The following is a 19432-nucleotide window of genomic DNA, read 5'->3' as shown; positions in this document are numbered from 1 at the left end:
CAGCATTACAATGTGTAGATATGTGGTAAGCAGCCAGGCAAAGAAAAATGTCTAGCATTTTAAAGCCTCCATAATGACTTTCGAACTTAGATATTACATAGTGTTTTTTCTATTATTTTGTCCATGACAGGTTTCATTATGTTTCCCTACATGACAGTAACCCTGAACATGTGTTCTTTTACCTTTTGCTCTAAAGAATGAGAATTAAAATCTTGAATGCAGAGAGTAGTACATGCACATCACATTAATAGTAATTGTTCATCAAAAAAAAGGAAAATATAAAATTTGAATTCAAAAATTTATCACATTCATATTCAATCTTTTATGAGTTACAAAAACTATTTACAGTTCCTAGTATTTATCACATTGCTGATTTTGTACAAACTCTGCAAGAACAAGGTTATCAGACTTAGGCTGGGGTTGTCTTGACTTGCCTGGAGCTTGGTTTTAGCTTTTTTAGCTGCAGCTGCAGTGGTCTACTGCCTAGGTAACTATTGCCTAAATTGTTTTACTTTCATTTTGCTTTGTAGGACTGTGTGATCTATTACTGTTATACTACTTTTTATATTCTATAACTAACTAGTAATAATAATGGGCAGTGGAAGAGTAAGCCAAACATGTAGCACAGGGGAGAAAGGTTAGGCACTGCAAAATGTGTATAATATTTTTAACTGCATTGTTATGGAGAATTTTCCTGTAATAGTATTCTTTTGGTTGGTTGGTTGGTTGATTTTAAATCGGTACTAAAATTAAGATGTTAATATTTCGTGTAGACTAACAATGAATTGTTGAATTTGCATATAAAGTGTATTTAAGTGCCTATATAAACTGTAGAAGTTGCAGTGCAACCAAGGCCATAATTTAATGGAACAGGACATTGAAATCCTTCAGCATGTTTATTCATACTTATGTCTGCTGACCACTTTAATCAGTTCTTCACTTCCAGCTCAATGTATCCATGATTTGTTTGGCCAGTAGTTATTCAGTTTCGTGTGGAGGTCTCAGTGCCCCTGGGCTTCAAAACTCCTAGGCTGAAACTCTATCATCTAATGCTACCATTAAGTATAACTCAGTTAAACCATGGGTGATGTTGAAGCATGTGCAAGTTTAGTGATAAAAATATCTCTTTGACATCTTACCAATACATATATATATATATATATATATATATATATATATACACATATATACAATCATAATTAAACACTTACAAAAAGCAGCAGTTGGGCCTGCCACTATGAACTCATACATGTTTGACCAAAGAATTTAAACATTTCTCCTTTCTTATTAGAGAGTTTAAAAATACCCAATACAAGTGGCTTGATATCCCATTTAGTACTTACATACAAAAAAAAAAAAAAAAAAAAAAAACAAACAACGTTTAAATTCACTTTTAGAATAGTGAAATCTCAAACTCAAGGCTATGCAATGCCATTGTAAATATTACACACAAACCCTTAATTTCTGTTCTTCATAGGTATGAGTTAGTGATCAATTTAGTTGTTTTTCTAATGCAGATCATTGACAACGAAACAAATAGACTGTTCTCTTTTCTGTGAATCCGTTGTTTGAGAGAAACAAACACCTTTCTACTGATTTTTTTGGTAGAAAGGAAATACTGTTTATTGGCTTCTTAAATTTTGAAAATTAGGTGCAAAATATAGCTACTGTGTAGTATTCTCCTGGCTTTATAAACTGGCCATATGTATTCTAGCTATACATTTACTTGGACACAGTTATTGTAGAACTGAGGATCCCAGACTAAAAATTAATTAAAACTGCACATATTAAAAATGTTAGGTTGTTGTTCATTTGGATTTTTTAACAATTCCTCTTCCATGCAATTTTCTAATCTTAATTAATAATACCTTACCATTTTAGAAGCCTGAAGCCTTAATTATTAATAGAGATAACATATTTTTTCTGATATGCTTAAAGCATTGATTGAAATAGATGCATCTTCTTCTTGCTTGTAGCTTACTGTGCCATTCCTTGAGGCAACACAAACAAGTGTGGGTTTTCTTTTTTCTTTTCCCTTTTCTCTTTCTCATACACCCTACATAAAAACTTACCAAAGAAGTAAAAGATTACAAAATGCATGTCTCTATATACAACGTCTGGAGGAGCAGCAGCAGAGAATTTACATTTATGGAATATAAAAGTGGATTATAAGATAATACAAACTGAATATCCTTGAATATTAAGGCCTGCAAACAAACAACAGACTAGTCATTAATACTTTGTGACTCTTATTGTTTGGTTTTCAAACATGAAATAGAGATATTGTTTTCTTGTTGATCAAATAAGAAGGGAAAGGCATAGAAACTTACGTCAGAGTTTCCCTGAGGTCTGTTTTTAACATTTTATCTATTTTACTACTTTACCAGAAGTGTGATTTATTTTGCTTACTACAGGCATACATATTTTTTCATTTTCAATTTTCCTTCCAGATTTATGGAACCTATTTCAATAAAAAACCTGGAAAGGAATCTGTAATTTTCTTTTTTTCTGTTAGACACTTACTTTGTTATAGAGCTTTATTTTGTTCTTTTGTATTTTCAGGTACTTGATACGTAAAATATTTAATATTTTTTAATACTTACTTGTTTCTTTGTTTTTTTTTTTCCTTGCATCTTGTCAAATGTACATTTTTTGTGATCAAATTTTGTAGAATTAGTATGTTCTGTTTTCACAGGTTTTTTGTTTTGTTTCCTGTGCTTGAGGAATATATCTACTTGGTTGATATTTTCATTGTTTTTCCAGTCATTAGAAGTCATCGCTTTCACAGTGAAGCAGTGCTAAAATCATTATAGAAAATGTTAAGTATGTTTATTTGGAAATCCAAGACTTGAGTGCAGTTCATAGGAAAAAAATATCTGGGATTGTTTAAAACAGCATACTTGCTTTCTGGTAATGATGGCAGCACAAAGACAGTGGCAGAACTTTCCTTAGCGATTAGGTAAAATACTTCTGTAAGTAGATCAGAATGGGATCTCTACTGCTGCCCATAAGTTTTGTTTTCTTTTAAAATTCTACTCATAAATTGTTCATCAAATACACTCAATAGACTCAGAGACAAGTAGACCGAAAAACAGCTCCAGGCTTTTCAGTGTTGGGGCCTAGAAGCTAATTTTTAAACATGAATTATAAAGTTGGTGGCAGTGACAGCCTGAGGAAACAAAAGCCATGACATATTCATGTTCCACATAGGATATTTGTTTGTTAGGCTTTGCATGCTACTTTAATGCTACCAACTGAATATAAAAGTCCTGTGTTCCATGAAACATTTCTTCTTTGCCTACCTGGGGGGAGGAAATGAGAATTAGAAAATAGCTTTTAAACAGTTTTTCGAAACCAACAACCAGACATTTTTTGCTTTCTCTTCTCATTTCCTGCTTCCATGGCTGCATATATTTAATTGCTCATGGGCTGAAGAGCTGTTTACAGTACCACCAAAAGCAAATGGTATTATGTCACGGTTCAGTGTGGATGGCAATCAACCAGCTGGACCACCCTTTGTTTCCCATTCTGTGATTTTGGATAAATGTTATGGATACTCTTTTATTTTAGAAAATATAAAATGAAAATAAGTGTGGGTTTCATGTGTCTTTTGTTTTGTTTTGTTTTGTTTTGAAGATTCCAAAAGGGCTAATGTTCAAGGTTCAAGGTGTGTATGCAGCTGTATTTTTGCTTTCACAACACTCTGAAATATTCAAATCACTCAGACCAAACTTTGATTTTAATACTCGGTTTCTGGTGTCTAGATTTGGAAAAGGGAGTGATTTTACATGTGAGTTACCAATATAAATATGTGTTTGTGTGATGACAAATAATATACTGATGTTTGCCTAGCTGTCAGGACAAGCCACTGTAATAAAAATGGTTACTTAATAACAGCAATAATTTTTCAACCACTTCAGGTACCAGTTTGATCTTGATAATAAATGCCTCCCTCTAACTGATGTTTGTTATGTTATGTGGTAAAACTGGAGAGGAAAGAGCATCTAAAGGAATTAGTGAACACTGACAGGAGGATGGAATGATTTCTTTAAGCACTTAATACTCTGAATGAGAACATGTAAAAATTTGTACAGAAGCCAAAACCCCATCTAGCTAGAGTACCTAACTTTTGGTGGTGGTGGTGGTGGTTTTGGTTTGTTTGCTTGTTTTCTCTTTAAACATTGAAAAGGAGCTCTGGCTTGACTCTATCTCATTAAGGTATGGTTTTGTTCAGTTAGGAGTATTATTACCTTATCTCTTTTTATAGGGAGAGATAAATAGCTACTTCCAAAGAGCATTTATAATTTTGGTGACAATTCCTAGTAAGTCTCTCATTTAAATACCTAAAGTTAAACCCAAGCCAAAGGGGTTTGTGCAAGTTCATCTGACCATCAGTATGAAACAGAAACAGAATCCTAGAATAACATCATTCAATTTCTGGACCATCTCTTTAGATATGGACTTTCTTACATACATTTTCCCCAAGGCCCCACCACCTCGGCTGGGGGCCCAGCTGTGCCCTGCGGTGGGTGGTGGGAGCCACTGGAAATGCCTGTGTCTGGCACGGGGCAACCCTGGCCTCTCCTCGCAGAGACCCCTGCAGCCCCCACTGCCAGCTCCTGGGTATGTGGAACCAATATAATTCTTAACTCATGACAACCATGTCATTTTTTGTTCCTTTATTCATACTTTATTTCATTTTTCATTTTCTCTGACTCTCATAGGTACTGATTTTACATGGTAAAACCATTTTTTCATTGTGTGCTGAACAGGTGAGTTTTCCCTTTGACTGGCATAGCCTTAAGATGAGAAATGCAAGCAGAATTAAATTTTTAATTTCATGTTGCATGGAGTACTGTGGGCAATCCCGTGCATTTTGAAGTGAAATACAGGCACTAGCCATTTCACTGCAAGGAAGAGGCAGAGGACACTTCCTTCCCAGTGACCCTTGTAGATCTTGGAGTATAATTGGAAGGCAGGCTGGAGGTAATGTTAACTGCTGCTGTTCTACTTCTGCAGCTTGGTCCTCTGCTGTTCACCCACCATGCCAGGGGTTCTAGGCTTCAGAGCCCATGGAATATACAACAGAGGAAAAACCTGCATTTTTTTCTGCAGGAAAACAAACCTAACATTGGGAAAAAAAAGGAAGGCAACTTAGGAAGAATATGCAATCAGTTATGGTTACTTGGTTCTCTAAGTAGGTTAAAAAACACTTGTGAATTATTTTCTGCTTTCACCTCTTGGCAAGAGCCCATAAAGACCATAAAGAGCAATCATGAGGAGATCAGTTAAGTCCCTTGCCTATCCATTAAACCATCTGAATAATTTCAGAAGCAAATAACCACACAACAGAGCAAGTAATCTGAACAGTATACCCTCACTCATGGGTGCAAATAGATATATCATTGAATTCATTTGGGAAACATGTTCTAATCAATAAAATCTCAATTTTGTGTAGTGATAGAGTCTTTCAATTCTGTAAGCACCAGAGAGTGGTAGTCAATGGTGCAGAGTCTAGTTGGAGGCCAGTATCTAGTGGAGTGCCTCAGGGGTTAGTACTGGGGCCAAAATTATTCAATATATTCATTAATGATTTAGACGAGGGAAAAGAGTGTACTATCAGCAGGTTTGCTGATGACACTAAGCTGGGAGGAGTGGCTGACACGCCAGAAGGCTGTGCTGCCATCCAGCGGGACCTGGACAGGCTGGAGAGTTGGGGAGGGAATAACCTGATGAAATTTAACAAGCGAAAGTGTAGAGTCCTGCATCTGGGCAAGAACAACCCCAGGTTCCAGTATAGGTTGGGAAATTACATATTAGAGAGCAGTGTAGGGGAAAGGGACCTGGGGGTCCTGGTGGACAACAGGATGACCATGAGCCAGCACTGTGCCCTTGTGGCCAGGAAGGCCAATGGCATCCTGGGGTCTATTAGAAGGGGGGTGGTTAGTAGATCGAGAGAGGTTCTCCTTCCCCTCTACTCCACCTTGATGAGACCCCGTCTGGAATATTGTGTCCAGTTCTGGGCCCCTCAGTTCAAGAAAGACAGGGAATTGCTGGAGAGAGTCCAGTGCAGGGCAACAAAGGTGATTAAGGGAGTGGAGCACCTCCGTTATGAAGAAAGGCTGAGGGAGCTGGGTCTCTTTAGTTTGGAGAAGAGGAGACTGAGAGGTGACCTTATTAATGTTTATAAATATATAAAGGGTGAGTGCCACGAGGACGGAGCCAGGCTCTTCTCGGTGGCAAACAATGATAGGACAAGGGGTAATGGGATCAAGCTGGAACACAAGAGGTTCCACTTAAATTTGAGAAAAAACTTCTCAGTGAGGGTGACAGAGCACTGGAACCGGCTGCCCAGGGAGGTTGTGGAGTCTCCTTCTCTGGAGACATTCAAAACCTGCCTGGACATGTTCCTGTGTGACCTCACCTAGGCGTTCCTGCTCCAGCAGGGGATTGGACTAGATGATCTTTTGAGGTCCCCTCCAATCCCAAACGTACTGTGATACTGTGAAGCAGCTGCAAGGAAGGAATTGTGATTTTTAAAAGGTGGTTAGTGGGTAAAACCTTGAAAAGCAAGTACGTTTTTCTTCTCATTTTGTATTGGGGCAAAAACATTGCTTATTCAAAGCTTTTCTCAGTTTACTTACACTGTGAGGACTGGAATATATTTGAGGAATCAATATAACCTTTTTGCCCCTTTCTCTCATGAATTAACAGGTTGACATGAATAAGTCACTGACTCTGTGTAAGAAAAAGGGAAAGGAATTATGAATTATCAGTTTGGCATTTCACCTCAATAAACAGGCCTGCCAGAATGACTGAAGTTACCTATTTGAGAGAAGTGTGCATCTGACGCATAGATGCCATAGAAAATGTGATACATTACTTAGGTTTGTTTTTTTTCCTTATTGTTATTGTCATACTGAGAAGAGTAGTAGGGAATGTTTTGCAGCTGACATCCACCCTCCTAATCTCAGTGAAAGGGAGAAATGAGCCATGCTGACGTAATGTTTTAAGTGTTTCTGCTGTATATTTTAAAGATATCCAGAGTCTGAGATATTGTATACAACTGCACATCATTGTGTACAAAAGAAAAGCCTTTTTTTTTTTTTTTACTTTTTAAATGAAATTTCTCTATAAATTGAAACTGAGCATTGCAGAGTTATAAATGTTGGAGCACATATTTTTGTTTGAAGAAAGTTCTTGCATAAAATTGTTCACTTCTCTATAATACAGTGGTTTTCTTTTTTTGAATAATTATGGAAGTTACAGATAGACAATCTAGGGCAAAAGACATTCTGGTTTTATGGCATGGTCCTTCTCATACAAACTTCCTTTTATTTTCTGATGCTTACACACAATGTCATGATCATTTTTGCTGAGTAAGAGTCTGAAATTGCACAGAGGAATATTACTAGTATTAAAAAAAAAAAATAAAGTCTCATAAACCCTATCTCTGGAGTTAAGCATTTTAAACTACGTCATCAGAAAATGCTTCAGGGTTCTAAGGATTTGCAATTTTGAAGTCCTTTCCAGAATGGGACACTGAAAAGGGAGTAGAGAACAGTACTGTTTCTGAATAGATGTGGGCAGGTCAGCAGAAGGAATAGTTTCTCTTCTGAGAAGACATGCTTAGTGCAAATTAATGAAAAAAAAAAAAAGGTGCTACCTGAATATTAGGTGCTCACAGAAGTATATGTCCATGATATTTTTTTGGATTTAGCTTTGAAAATACTGATCTCTTTGGTTTTAGAAGACAAAATGACCACTGGAGTAGCCAGCTACTAAGGTTATATATCAAATATTAAATCGGGAGTTCTTGGGAACTGTCGCTCAGCTTCTGGTGTATCCACAGACTGATTGCGTATAGATTTAACTTCCAGAACTTTAGCTGCAATAATAAGAAGTTTAGTCGGAATACACTTGTTTTATTTCTTGGAAGGATTGTGCATCCCTTACAATCATTGTAGCCAAATATTTGATATTTACTCTGGCCAGTTAAATACAGTTCTTAGAATGCCAGCACTGCACTTCAATCATGAACACTACCATATGCTTTATTTTATAACAGAATAAAATATGTCTTTTATTGAAAAAAATGCCCCTAAAAATATTTAGCTGAAGTATTAAGCACAGAAATCTGATCTTTAACATTAATAGCTTTGTTCTGTTAATTTTTATGTCTTTGGAATGCGTCGTCTCTTTCTTTCTACTTGAACCAGGAGACAAACACTTCACAGTATCACAGTATGTTTGTGATTGGAAGGAACCTCAAAAGATCATCTAGTCCAATCCCCCTGCTGGAGCAGGAACGCCTAAGTGAGGTCGCACAGGAACATGTCCAGGCGGGTTTTGAATGTCTCCAGAGAAGGAGACTCCACAACCTCCCTGGGCAGCCTGTTCCAGTGCTCTGTCACCCTTACTGAGAAGAAGTTTTTTCTCAAATTTAAGTGGAACCTCTTGTGTTCCAGCTTGATCCCGTTACCCCTTGTCCTATCATTGTTTGCCACCGAGAAGAGCCTGGCTCCATCCTCATGGCACTCACCCTTTATATATTTATAAACATTAATAAGGTCCCCCCTTAGTCTCCTCTTCTCCAAACTAAAGAGACCCAGCTCCCTCAGCCTTTCTTCATAACGGAGGTGCTCCACTCCCTTAATCATCTTCATTGCCCTACGTTGGACCCTCTCCAGCAGTTCCCTGTCCTTCTTGAACTGAGGGGCCCAGAACTGGACACAATATTCCAGATGTGGTCTCACCAGGATGGAGTAGAGGGGAAGGAGGACCTCTCTTATTAATATATTCGGTCTCTTACTGACCCGTTTTATGGGGTCTTTGCCAGTCTTGTTTGTGAAAACTGCTTGTTTTGACCTTGATGCATGGCCTTATCCTTCTTCCTTGAAAATGCCTATCTTTTACAGAAGTATTCAACCTCTGCTGGCTTCCAGTCCCTGGCCCAGTACCTTGCTCCTTCATCTTACTCCTGCTTTAACATTTGGCAGTGTAACAAACATAATGGAGGATTAACATATTCATTCCAGCTGTGCTCTGTATTCTCACTTGTGCAGCAGCACAATGCATTCAGCCCTTCAGAAATGCTGAAAACAGTAAGCAAATCTCTTATTCCTTGTAACAGAGGCAGTTTGATCCATTTGGAAACCATGTCTTCGAATCTTTATTTTCAGGAAGACAAATGTACTTTCCATTCCAGAACTGTTTTGAGGAAACAACACTCCTCCCCAAAACTTACACAGAGATCCTTTAGTGAAGAGCTAGAAGAATATTCAAAAGTGTTCCTGGAAGAATATCTAGAAATAGTTGTAGAAGAATACCTCAACAGCAGGCTCGAGAAGTCAGGGGACAGTGTAAGAAATGTGCAGCTGTCCTGCTTAAGCCAAAACCTCAAAGACTGCTTATTTTATCTATCAATTCCTAATGTTATATATGAAAGCAAGTACTCACCACAGTATTTTAAATCATGTCTTTCAACATCTGAGTGTCTTTGTCATGCTACACAATCATACTCATTCTTATGGACCCAAATAATTTCCTCCCCGCTCCCAAATGTTTTAATTTCAACAAGAGAGAGGGGGAGAGAACTAACCACGCGGATGTACCAGTAGTTTGATGACCTGGGAATTATACAGAAAACTAAAGAATTAAACTTGAATTAACTAAGACAGACAAAGTATTTGAATGCTGTGTTTTGGTTGGTTGGGTTTTTTGTTTGTTTGTTTTGTTTGTTTGTTTTGTGTTTGTTTCGGTTTTGGTGAGTTTGGTGGTTTTGGTGGGTTTGGTTTTCTTTTATTTATTTATTTTTATTTTGGAGACTGTTCTAACTACTAAGCAGCACCTCTAAAGAAAATCATCATCAGCTGCTAGGTTTCTTATTTTGTGAGAAATTAAGTCTTCTTGATGATTTATTAGATGTATTGTGAGCTCATCAGTTTGCTCTAGCTGTGACAAAGATAGTAAAATGCTTAGTCCTGTCAAGAGCACTGTTAAGAGGTGTCACTTCTTGGAAAGTACAAAACTGTAGCTCTTAAATGGGGGAAGCTTAAAAGCAGAAAGTGAAGATCCCTAATAGATTTAAATGTTTCCAGGTTTAGAGGGCAGTTCAGCAGGAAACTTCAGGAATAGTTCTAGTCACAAGCTTCCATGTTCTGCCTAGGTTTCACTTAAGATGTCCTAAATAGCTGGCAGAAAGTCACCAAAAAAAGACACAGAGGAAGGCCAGAGAACTGAATTTTTCTGTATCAGTTTAACTTGTTTCCTATATGAACATATCCACTGCAGTAGACTATCCCATAGTTAACAGTTCTTTTCTAATATTAAGCTCTTTCTCAAACTCAAAGCTTATTTGATTAAATTCTGAAAACCTTGGACAGTGGACCAATATATATAAATTCAACGAAAATTCTCAAAGTTATATAGAAAAATTAGATCATTGCAGTATGCCTGTGGCTGTTTTGTTACTTCTTCAGATTTGTTACATGGTGCTACACATTTGACTCTGAAAAGACAAACAAAATTTAATATCAGTTACCAGACTAAAAAAGCAGGTAATGGATTGATTGACAAATTTACATTAAATGACTAATTAGGGAAATGAGAATTTTATTTAAACCTTGTCCCTTACTGATAAGAAAAAATAAAACCTTCAGGATTATTGCAGAAATGGCAGTGCTCAGTAAGATCCTAGATAGCTATTTTTAAAGGAAAAGACTGCCTTGTGAATCAATAAAACATGTTATAAAGCGACAGTATATTTACAAGTAAATAACATTGTGGGGTGAATTTATAACCTGACATTGGTGAAAAATTGGATTTTCCAAACTTCTAAACCACTGAGACAAAACAACATGTTGGTTTATTTCTTTTGAGAAGAATGCATCTGGATATCCCATAAAATTGCTCTTTACTAGTGACTCTTCATCAGCTCTGTCATTTCAAAGTAAAATACTGAATTTCCTACATTTCTGAATGGAGTGGTACTGGAAAAAGCAACAACTCTGTTTGCTCTGAGCTATGTCTTTAGGCCTTACACATATTTTATTGTGTAGTTCGCAAAGAACAAATTATTAATGGTTATTTAATTTTCACCTCAAGTTGTTGGTTTCCTTTCCTGTCATGTGGTGTGAAAAATAAAGGGTATGTGTATATTTTTTAAAGGTTTTTTTTTTTGTTGGTTTTTTTTTTTTTTATTGCTAACCTATCAGACAATATCCTGCACTTCCTATCATTACTCATATTTTATCTGTTTCCTTAATGGCTTTCCATTTACTTGTGTTTGAGTATTATGTAATTCTAAGAGAATAAAATATTTTCTCATGCCTGGAAGGAAATATTTTGCTGTTAAACCTTGGTCTTTGCAATGGCTGCAGAAATATCATTACCTGCAGCAAGTCATGAAGTGATTCTGAAATCCAAAGTACAGTCTTAAAACTAATTACTACTAAGTTTATAATACTTTTATTTTAATGTATTAATGTTATAAGGACGAAGCCACAAAGACAGCACAATATAGTTGTTACGCAGTGATCTGAGACAGTTTCTTGCCTATATTCCCCTAATGACATTACGCAGTATAAAGATGTGATAGAGATCATTATTTAAGTACTAGGATTAATGAAGGAACAATACTTTTAAGTGTTGTCCATAAATCATAAATTCAAATGAAAAGATAAAATTGAGTGCACACATTTTCAGAAAAAGATAACTTCAGTTCAATAAAGTCTTAATGAGTGATAGATTTTGCAATCTAAAGGTACTCTTACTACAGTTTATAGTGTAAATTCCTTAACTAAAAGCAAGCATAATGTAAACTTATACATTCCATCTGGTTGAAGGGTATTGAATCATTGGCGAGTGAACTCTCACTGGAAAATTTAGGCTTTGTAGAGCAATCGGTATTTTCTTGCATTTATGTTAACAGGTCTTGCTGCAAATAGGAACTTGTTGTGTGGACCAGCAGCTGAAGGAAATTAGACAAATGCTTCCAGTATAGTTGGCCTGGTTTTTACAAATTCAGTTGTCTGTTCCTAGGATCTGATGAATTCAACACCTATGAAAATCTGGTGTTTGCAATTACCAAAGGAGTCTCCACTTTCATGATGGTTTGTATAACTGCCTGAGCATTGTGGAAGACCTAGACCAGACCCCTAAACATAGATATGGTGAATGCGTCTGATTCTGAAACTGCAGCTTTTGTGTGACCTGTAGAAATTTCCCCATAGAAATGGAGGAAAACGAATATATTTCATTTCCTAATATATACAACTTCGTAAGGAAAATATATTTACATTTTAATTTACTGCCAAAACTAAAATTGATCCTTTCATGTTTATCCTTTGATAGTATTTTAATCAGGCTAAAATCCAAATCTTTAATTGCACTAAAAAGGTAAATATTTGACAATTTCTCCTCACAGTTCACAAATGTGGAATTTCTTAGCTATGTAAAAATATATTTATTTAAGTTGTTGTGTTGATGTGGAGGAAAAACAAATGTTGTTATGAGTGAGCAGGCTTTTCAAGTCTTTGAGAAAAGCTGGACTAATAAGCTCCCAGGCTGACTGAAAGGTTTGCATCTGCTGAGCCTTAAATTGCTTCATTAAGCTGGAATAAATCTTATATTCAGCTGCTGAGAACAGAGGTGGATGCAAAGGAGAGTGGGCTAAATTCCCTTGGGAAGCCAAAACAGAACAAAACAAATGGAGAAAAAAAAATTGTTTTGTTTTCTTTAGCTGCTGATTCACTCTCTAAGAATGGACAAAACCGCTGCTGGGTTCACATAAAGGCAAGCTGTTCTCAGGCCCTGTGATCACTAAGGAATAATAAGGATAAGTGGAATGTACCAGCTATTTATAACAAATAAGACTACTGGTAGAAAAGCTCAGCTGCTGAAGAAAGGAGTACCATAAATATATTGGTAAATTACAGAAATCCTGTATTTTAATCAAGTGTTGACAGCTGCTATCCATTTGGAAGATGATTTTCCAATGTGTGAAGGTGCTAAAATTTTTTTAAAAAAGCTGAAATATTTATCTTTAGCATGTGTAAATGATAAGGTCTTTTATAGTTTCTGTTTCAGAAATGTTTTTGTTTGTTTTTGTTTTTTTAATCAGACATTTTAAATCAAGAGAGGTTCTTAAACTTGTCTTACAAATTTTCAAACGTAAAATACTCTTACAGTGAGAAACACTGGAGCATTTTGGTTTTAAATGAATTCCAGCAGCTGTCTAGGGATTGCTAAGTAGAATACTTCAGAAGATTACATTGTTACATTGTTCAACTGCAAAACTTTTATTACCTGTCCTTTCTTGTTTATATTTTTCTTCTTTTCTGTCTTTATGGATTTTAGTAATTTATCATTTCTTCCTTAGAGTAAGTTCCATGCAGGTCTATTTCTCTTGTCTGTAACATATCAGTGTTATTCTGTTTCTACTGAAAGAGTTACTTAAAGCCTATGAAAGAGCACATGGATCATCAGCTCATTTTGTTAACAGTAGTTTTCTTGTCTTCTAAAAGCTTGAATTAAATTGTGTGGGAAAAACATTAAATTGCGCTCTTTATATTTCTTTGGCCATTTGAAATACATGGTTTTTGTTATAGTATTTTGGTTGTAGCTATTATTTCTACTCAAATCTGTCTTTTCTATCATGTTGAGATCTTATTTAATTGTAAGAAAATACCTGTCACTAAGTGTGTACCCACATAAGTAATGTCCTCATATCTCATTAGAATTCCAACTTAATACTTTTCATGTATGTGTTTGTGCAAAAGAGATTGAAAAGAGAAAAGAAATTGAACTTCTTTTTTTTTTTTATTATTTTTTTTTATGTCCTCTAATTTGTGGAAGCGTTCAAGAGGCAAAACAAGTTATCACATTTTTTAATGTGGTCAAAATTATCGTGGTCAAAATTATTAAAATAACTAAGTGTGACTTTTTAAGCATATTAATGTAAAGAGAACTGTCTGTTAAAGTTATTTACAAATTCATCCATTTGTTTCAATCTGGATAAGTCAAAACCTTTGAAAGCTTGGAATTATCCTCAGGACAGGGAAAACAGGCATTTTAGAGCAAAAGTAGCAAAATTTATGGCAGAAAATTTCATTTAATTAATTCTGCCTGTGAGTGTATTTCTAAAATGAAGCTTTTGTGTTCTAAAGCCTTTCTTTTCATCTACTATTTCCAGCTTTCTGAATTCAAAACAATCACAGCATATCCAATTATTTTATACAATGATAATCTTTTATACCTTTTCTCCATATATTGTCTTGTCAGACATTTAGTATATAGGTATTTTTTCTTTTCCAGTGACTACGTTATTCATTGCTGTGTGAAACACACAATTTCTAGTACACTTGATAAAGAAAAAATTGAAAAGTTTTGGTTTCACTTTTGAAGCATAATTATTTAATGACCGAAGTCGTGTCACAAACTGTTAGATTATTTTTTTTTAATATGAAACAATAATACATTAATTAATGTATCTGTTCCCTTGTTTCACTGGTACAATGTCATTGCACTTCTATGTGACTTCCTGGTTGGAAAGAGGTTTGTATTTACATATGTCAGCTTTTATTTGCATCATAATAGAGAGATAAAGTACTCATTCATTGTAAAGTCTTGTTCAGTTTGAAAACTTGTCAGTCTGCTATAGAAAAACTGCCATTTATTATAATATCTTTCCATGGTGAATTTTAGGGTGTTTTCTCTAGCCTTCAAGCACTATTTGACAAGGTCTTATTGTAGGTTATTCTTGCAATTTTTTTGCTTATTTTGAAAATTATTAAAACCAAATTATTGAAGGAATGAGTTTATTTACCTGTGGAAATCCAGAACCTTTCTGTATGTTGGTGATATCACTGGCAGAATGAGTAAGTGACCAGGCAGACTGCCAAAACCTGTTAAGTTTAAAATTGTAGGTATTTCAGCCTAAACCATGAATGTCAAGTTTTGTTACTAACTTGATGGCTACTGAAGAAAAATATGCAGTACAATGCATCTATACATAATATTTTTTTTTTTGCTCCAAAGCCCAGCCTTTTGAAGCATTTCATCACATGCTTTACATGAGCATGAGTAGATCATTAATGTATGTTCAGATTCCAAATGCACCCGTAACAAGGCAGCTTTCCTGGAGCAGAACCGGTATAATAACAAGGGAGGCTTCATGTTGCTCATCTTTCTACATAAAACATATATTGCGCTATCCCTTCCTCCTGCCTAATATGGCTCCTTGATTAAACTCTTCCCAAATGCTTAGCTAAATCTGGATATCCATTAATTGTTTATTATTACGGTTACAACTTATTTCTGTTTACTGTCTTATTTATTTACATTTACTGCCAGTCGTGAAACATTTTAAAGGAGTTCTATTCTTACTATGTTATATACCAAGTAAGACATGAAGATGACCTCCAAAGCTGTGGGAACTCCAGTCTGTATGATCCCGATGGAGAAAATTGAAGAAATCATGTTGATTCATTCTCACTCAGTAAAACAAGATTAGATGGGGTTTTTTTTAATCAAACAGAAATTTAAATCACCAGTCTTAACCATAGGGCCGTCCCTATGGTATTATAGGTTGAAAAGCTGTCCCTCATGTTAATGAACTCACAGATTCTCTTCAACTATTTCTGCAGAAAGGGCTGAGAATACATATGTTTTTCAGTATATAAGACAGCAAGTTGAAAAGTTCCAGAGTTAGCTGCATCCTCTGAGAATGCTCTGTCTCTATACTAAACACATATTTGGCAGTTGAAGCATCTTTGATGTTCTCAAACCCTCTGTTAAAAAAAGAGAAAGGCAGAGTTAGACTCTACAGTAGTAGAGTCTAGTTATATTTATACATTTATACAGTCCCAAAATTACATTTGGCCCTTTGAAGGCAAACGCAAGGCTGATGTGGCCCCCATTGAAAATGAGTTTGACTCCCCTGCTCTGCAGTAACTAATATTAAAAAAAAAAAAAAAAAATAAACCTGACTAGAATGTTTCCTTACTGTTCTCCCTACCCTATGACTTCAAATACTTTTTCTGATTTTAGTCGTATGGAAACTACACCACTTTCTCTAGCTGATGGTTCCTTGAAAAGCTGTGAACCACTGGGGTACAGTGTGAAAAACTATCCACGCGAAGCAATATCTTACTTTGATATCTAACAGGATTATGTAATTTTAAATGTCTTTTAATACCAGAGACAGTATGCTGAGAGTGTACTAAGAATATATTGAGAGAGGCTGGTATTATTTAGGTTGGTCCTAAATTTATTCGTCACAAATACAGGTTTATAAATGTTCAGTTTATATTCATAATAAAGAGTAACATTGTTAGTACTTTAAGATAAATGTTAATAATTACTGCATAGCTGTGCCAAAGTTTTGCAAGGTTTAAATATGAATATTACCTTCATTTTTCCATAACACCTTTATTGTTTTCAGATCTTAAAATTCTAAAATGAAAATTGAGGTGATATTTAAAATACAGATAGTCTGTGAATGAGCTTCAAAATTAACAGGACACAATTTAAGTTTGATATGATAAAGAAGGAAAAATCATAAGAAAGATGAGAAAGGTATGAAACATTTTATAACACTCTAGGTAAATGAAACTTTCTATAGTATCATTTGAAAGAGTACAAACAGGTAAGACAAGGATCTTTAAAGGGCATAAAAAAGTCTTTTTCCTTAAAGGTAAAACAGTGTAAGATTGGGCCTGTGACAGGATGAATAGAAGATGACATGTCTAAGAGCTGCTTTCAGAAGGAGACTGCAAGGTTTAAACACGTTCTGGAAGTGAGATGCTGGAATCAGAGATGATACTTCTCCTCCCACATGTTATGGATCTCAGTAACAGTGGATAATACTTCATAGATGTGGATAAAGGGAAAGCCTGACAGGACTGAAATGGAAGAAGATAGAGGTCTCTGAAAGGGATTAACTTGCACATCTTTTAATCTATTTTCAGTCTGAATGCTAACAAACCTTGGCATTAAAAAAACAAACAAACAAACAAAAAAAAATCTTAAAATCTTAAAGTCTAATTTTTAAGTAAATTCTAAATTACTGACACGTAAAGGTTTTACGCATATTACCACTTAAAAGTATATACGTATATTTATAAAGGCACTGAAGTCCCTGGTGTCTCTGAACAACTAAAAATAATAAATGGTTTCACTAATTTGACAAATTAGTTTCTTTTTTCCCATCTGGAAAGATAAAATCAGACAGGCTTGTTTTACAGAAAATTGGATTTATTTTGTTATGACAGCATGTCATGCAACCACCATCTGTTAAAAACCACTTTGCAATTCAATGGGGAACATAGAAGCTAAAACCTGGGCCATGTTTAACAAGGCTTGTAGACATCTAGGAAGGTGTGCTGAGTTCCAGACATATGGTATCTGTTCCATTTCAAGACACAGTATTTCTCCGGGTAAACAATAGCCTGAATAACCTTTCCCTGGTATTGGTGTGAGACCACATTGATAGAGGACACCTTTACTGGTGTCCCAAATAAAATACTTATGCATTTGGTATGTATGTCTGTAAAAGGAGATAGCATCACTTCAATGTTTGTGCTTAAAACATGATAGCAAAGGCAATGTTTTCCACCTTGCATTACAGTCATTACCATAAGGTTCAAGTTCAGTAAATTTGATATGTCACATAACCATATAAGTCATATCGCTTAATTTAGTGGTTTGGTGATTCAGTAGTCAAAACAGAAGTCACTTCCACTAATGCAATTACACTTCTGTGCTAACAGTAGTAAATTTTATTTCTTTTCTGAAAAAAATTGATGAAATATTAGTAAGAAAATTATTAATTTTAAGGAACATCAGTATACAAGCAGGCTGCTTTTCTGGCAAGATCAGTTTTTGACTATAACAGCATTTCAACTCTGACACTTCCCAAGAAACTACAAAATTAAATTCTCAGAATGAAGAGCATGTTTACTAGCTGTACATGCTGCATGACAACAAATATTTGGGGGGATGGGGGGAGTTGGCCGCAGTGCCTGCGGGTACGTGTTGGTGTTTGGATGACTCTGTGCCCATATGCCAGTGTGTGTGAAAGCTTCTGTGTTTTCCTACGCACAAACATGTGCATGCATGTCTTGCATGTGTGTTCAGGTGACCTCTTATCAATACATATGCTGGTGTGAGTGCACAACTGTGCTGTTCTGAAAGTCTCAATTCACACACACAAAAGTCTTTATGAGTCTAAGTAATATTAATGAAATTTGCAGGATAGGGCTCTTGGTCTAGAGTGTTTTCAAGGTGATATATTCCAGATGAAATACTTTTGTCCAGGTGAACTGGATTTTTCCTCATTCTTGTTTTTTGTTTAATTGTGAGGGTTTTTTTAATTATTATTATTTATCAGGAGCTAGATTTTTAAATAAAACATATTTTTAATTGTGTTTCTAAAATATTTCTCAGATTACCCTAATATTTCTTCACCTGGTTTAAAGAAAGATTTCTGGACCAAATAGTATACAATACAATAACTAATGTCAAAAAGATGTGGAAAAAGAGATAATTCCTTTCCTTTCCTATATTTTTAAAACACTCTATATGCCAAAGTTAGAAAAAAATGTAGACAAGTGTTGAAATATCCTGAAGTATTGCAATTTCTCTACTTTAGGAATCTATGCTCAGGTCAAGCATGTTGATACTCACAAGTGCTTTGTCTTAGTTATATTTTTATAGTGCTGTAATGCAGTTTTTATTTTCTTTTAATTTCCTCTTGTAAAGCATTGGATTTCTATATAAATTAATTTTCCCCAGTGCTTCCAAGACAGACGTAAAGATTTATAGCTCTTACCATCTGATTGTATGCATCCTACCTGTCACCACTCTTTTTGCCACTGTATTCAATTTGAAAGCGTATCACTGTGTGGGAAAACCAGTGACTTTTTACATCTAATCTCTCATCACCTTTCAGCAGTAGTGCTGTCATCTGTAATCACTCAGGCTTGTGTAATTTATTTTGTGCAGCTATAATGTTTCAACTGACATTTTTATACAGGAAGAAAATTCTGACTTGTCCTTAAGGATTTCCCAAAAATCTTTTAAGATGAAAAATGTGGTCCACAAATTTCTACTGGCTCTCTTATTCTGTGGAGGAAACAGAAAGACAGGAGTGTATCTATACATGGACACACGTGTGTAGAGACAGGATATAAAGCACATGTACATTCAGGTTTTCAGTATATTCACAGTGTTGTGCTCCGTTACTTTATGTCTTTATGATTAATTTATTTGCATTCCATGTATGCCCTTAATACATTTTTACAAATTAAGAAGAAAAAAAGAGAAAATTGAATGTTCAAATTGTTTTGAGTTTTGAAAGGACTACAAGCATATATATTTATATACCTAGTGTTATGTAAGCATCTGGCAGTGGAGGGAGAATGAATGGAAG

General features: G+C 35.3%; 1 protein-coding gene across 2 annotated transcripts in view; it reads left to right on the top strand.

Moving 5' to 3' along the window:
- CSMD1 (CUB and Sushi multiple domains 1) overlaps nt 1–19432 on the top strand; it is a 1084328-nt gene that overhangs the window by 725273 nt on the left and 339623 nt on the right. The gene's annotated exons all lie outside the window — the stretch shown is intronic.

The sequence above is a fragment of the Columba livia genome, chromosome 3 (assembly GCF_036013475.1).
Source record: "Columba livia isolate bColLiv1 breed racing homer chromosome 3, bColLiv1.pat.W.v2, whole genome shotgun sequence".
Taxonomy (NCBI): domain Eukaryota; kingdom Metazoa; phylum Chordata; class Aves; order Columbiformes; family Columbidae; genus Columba; species Columba livia.
The sequence above is the reverse complement of the archived record's forward strand: the minus strand, read 5'-3'. Positions and strand labels throughout refer to the sequence as shown.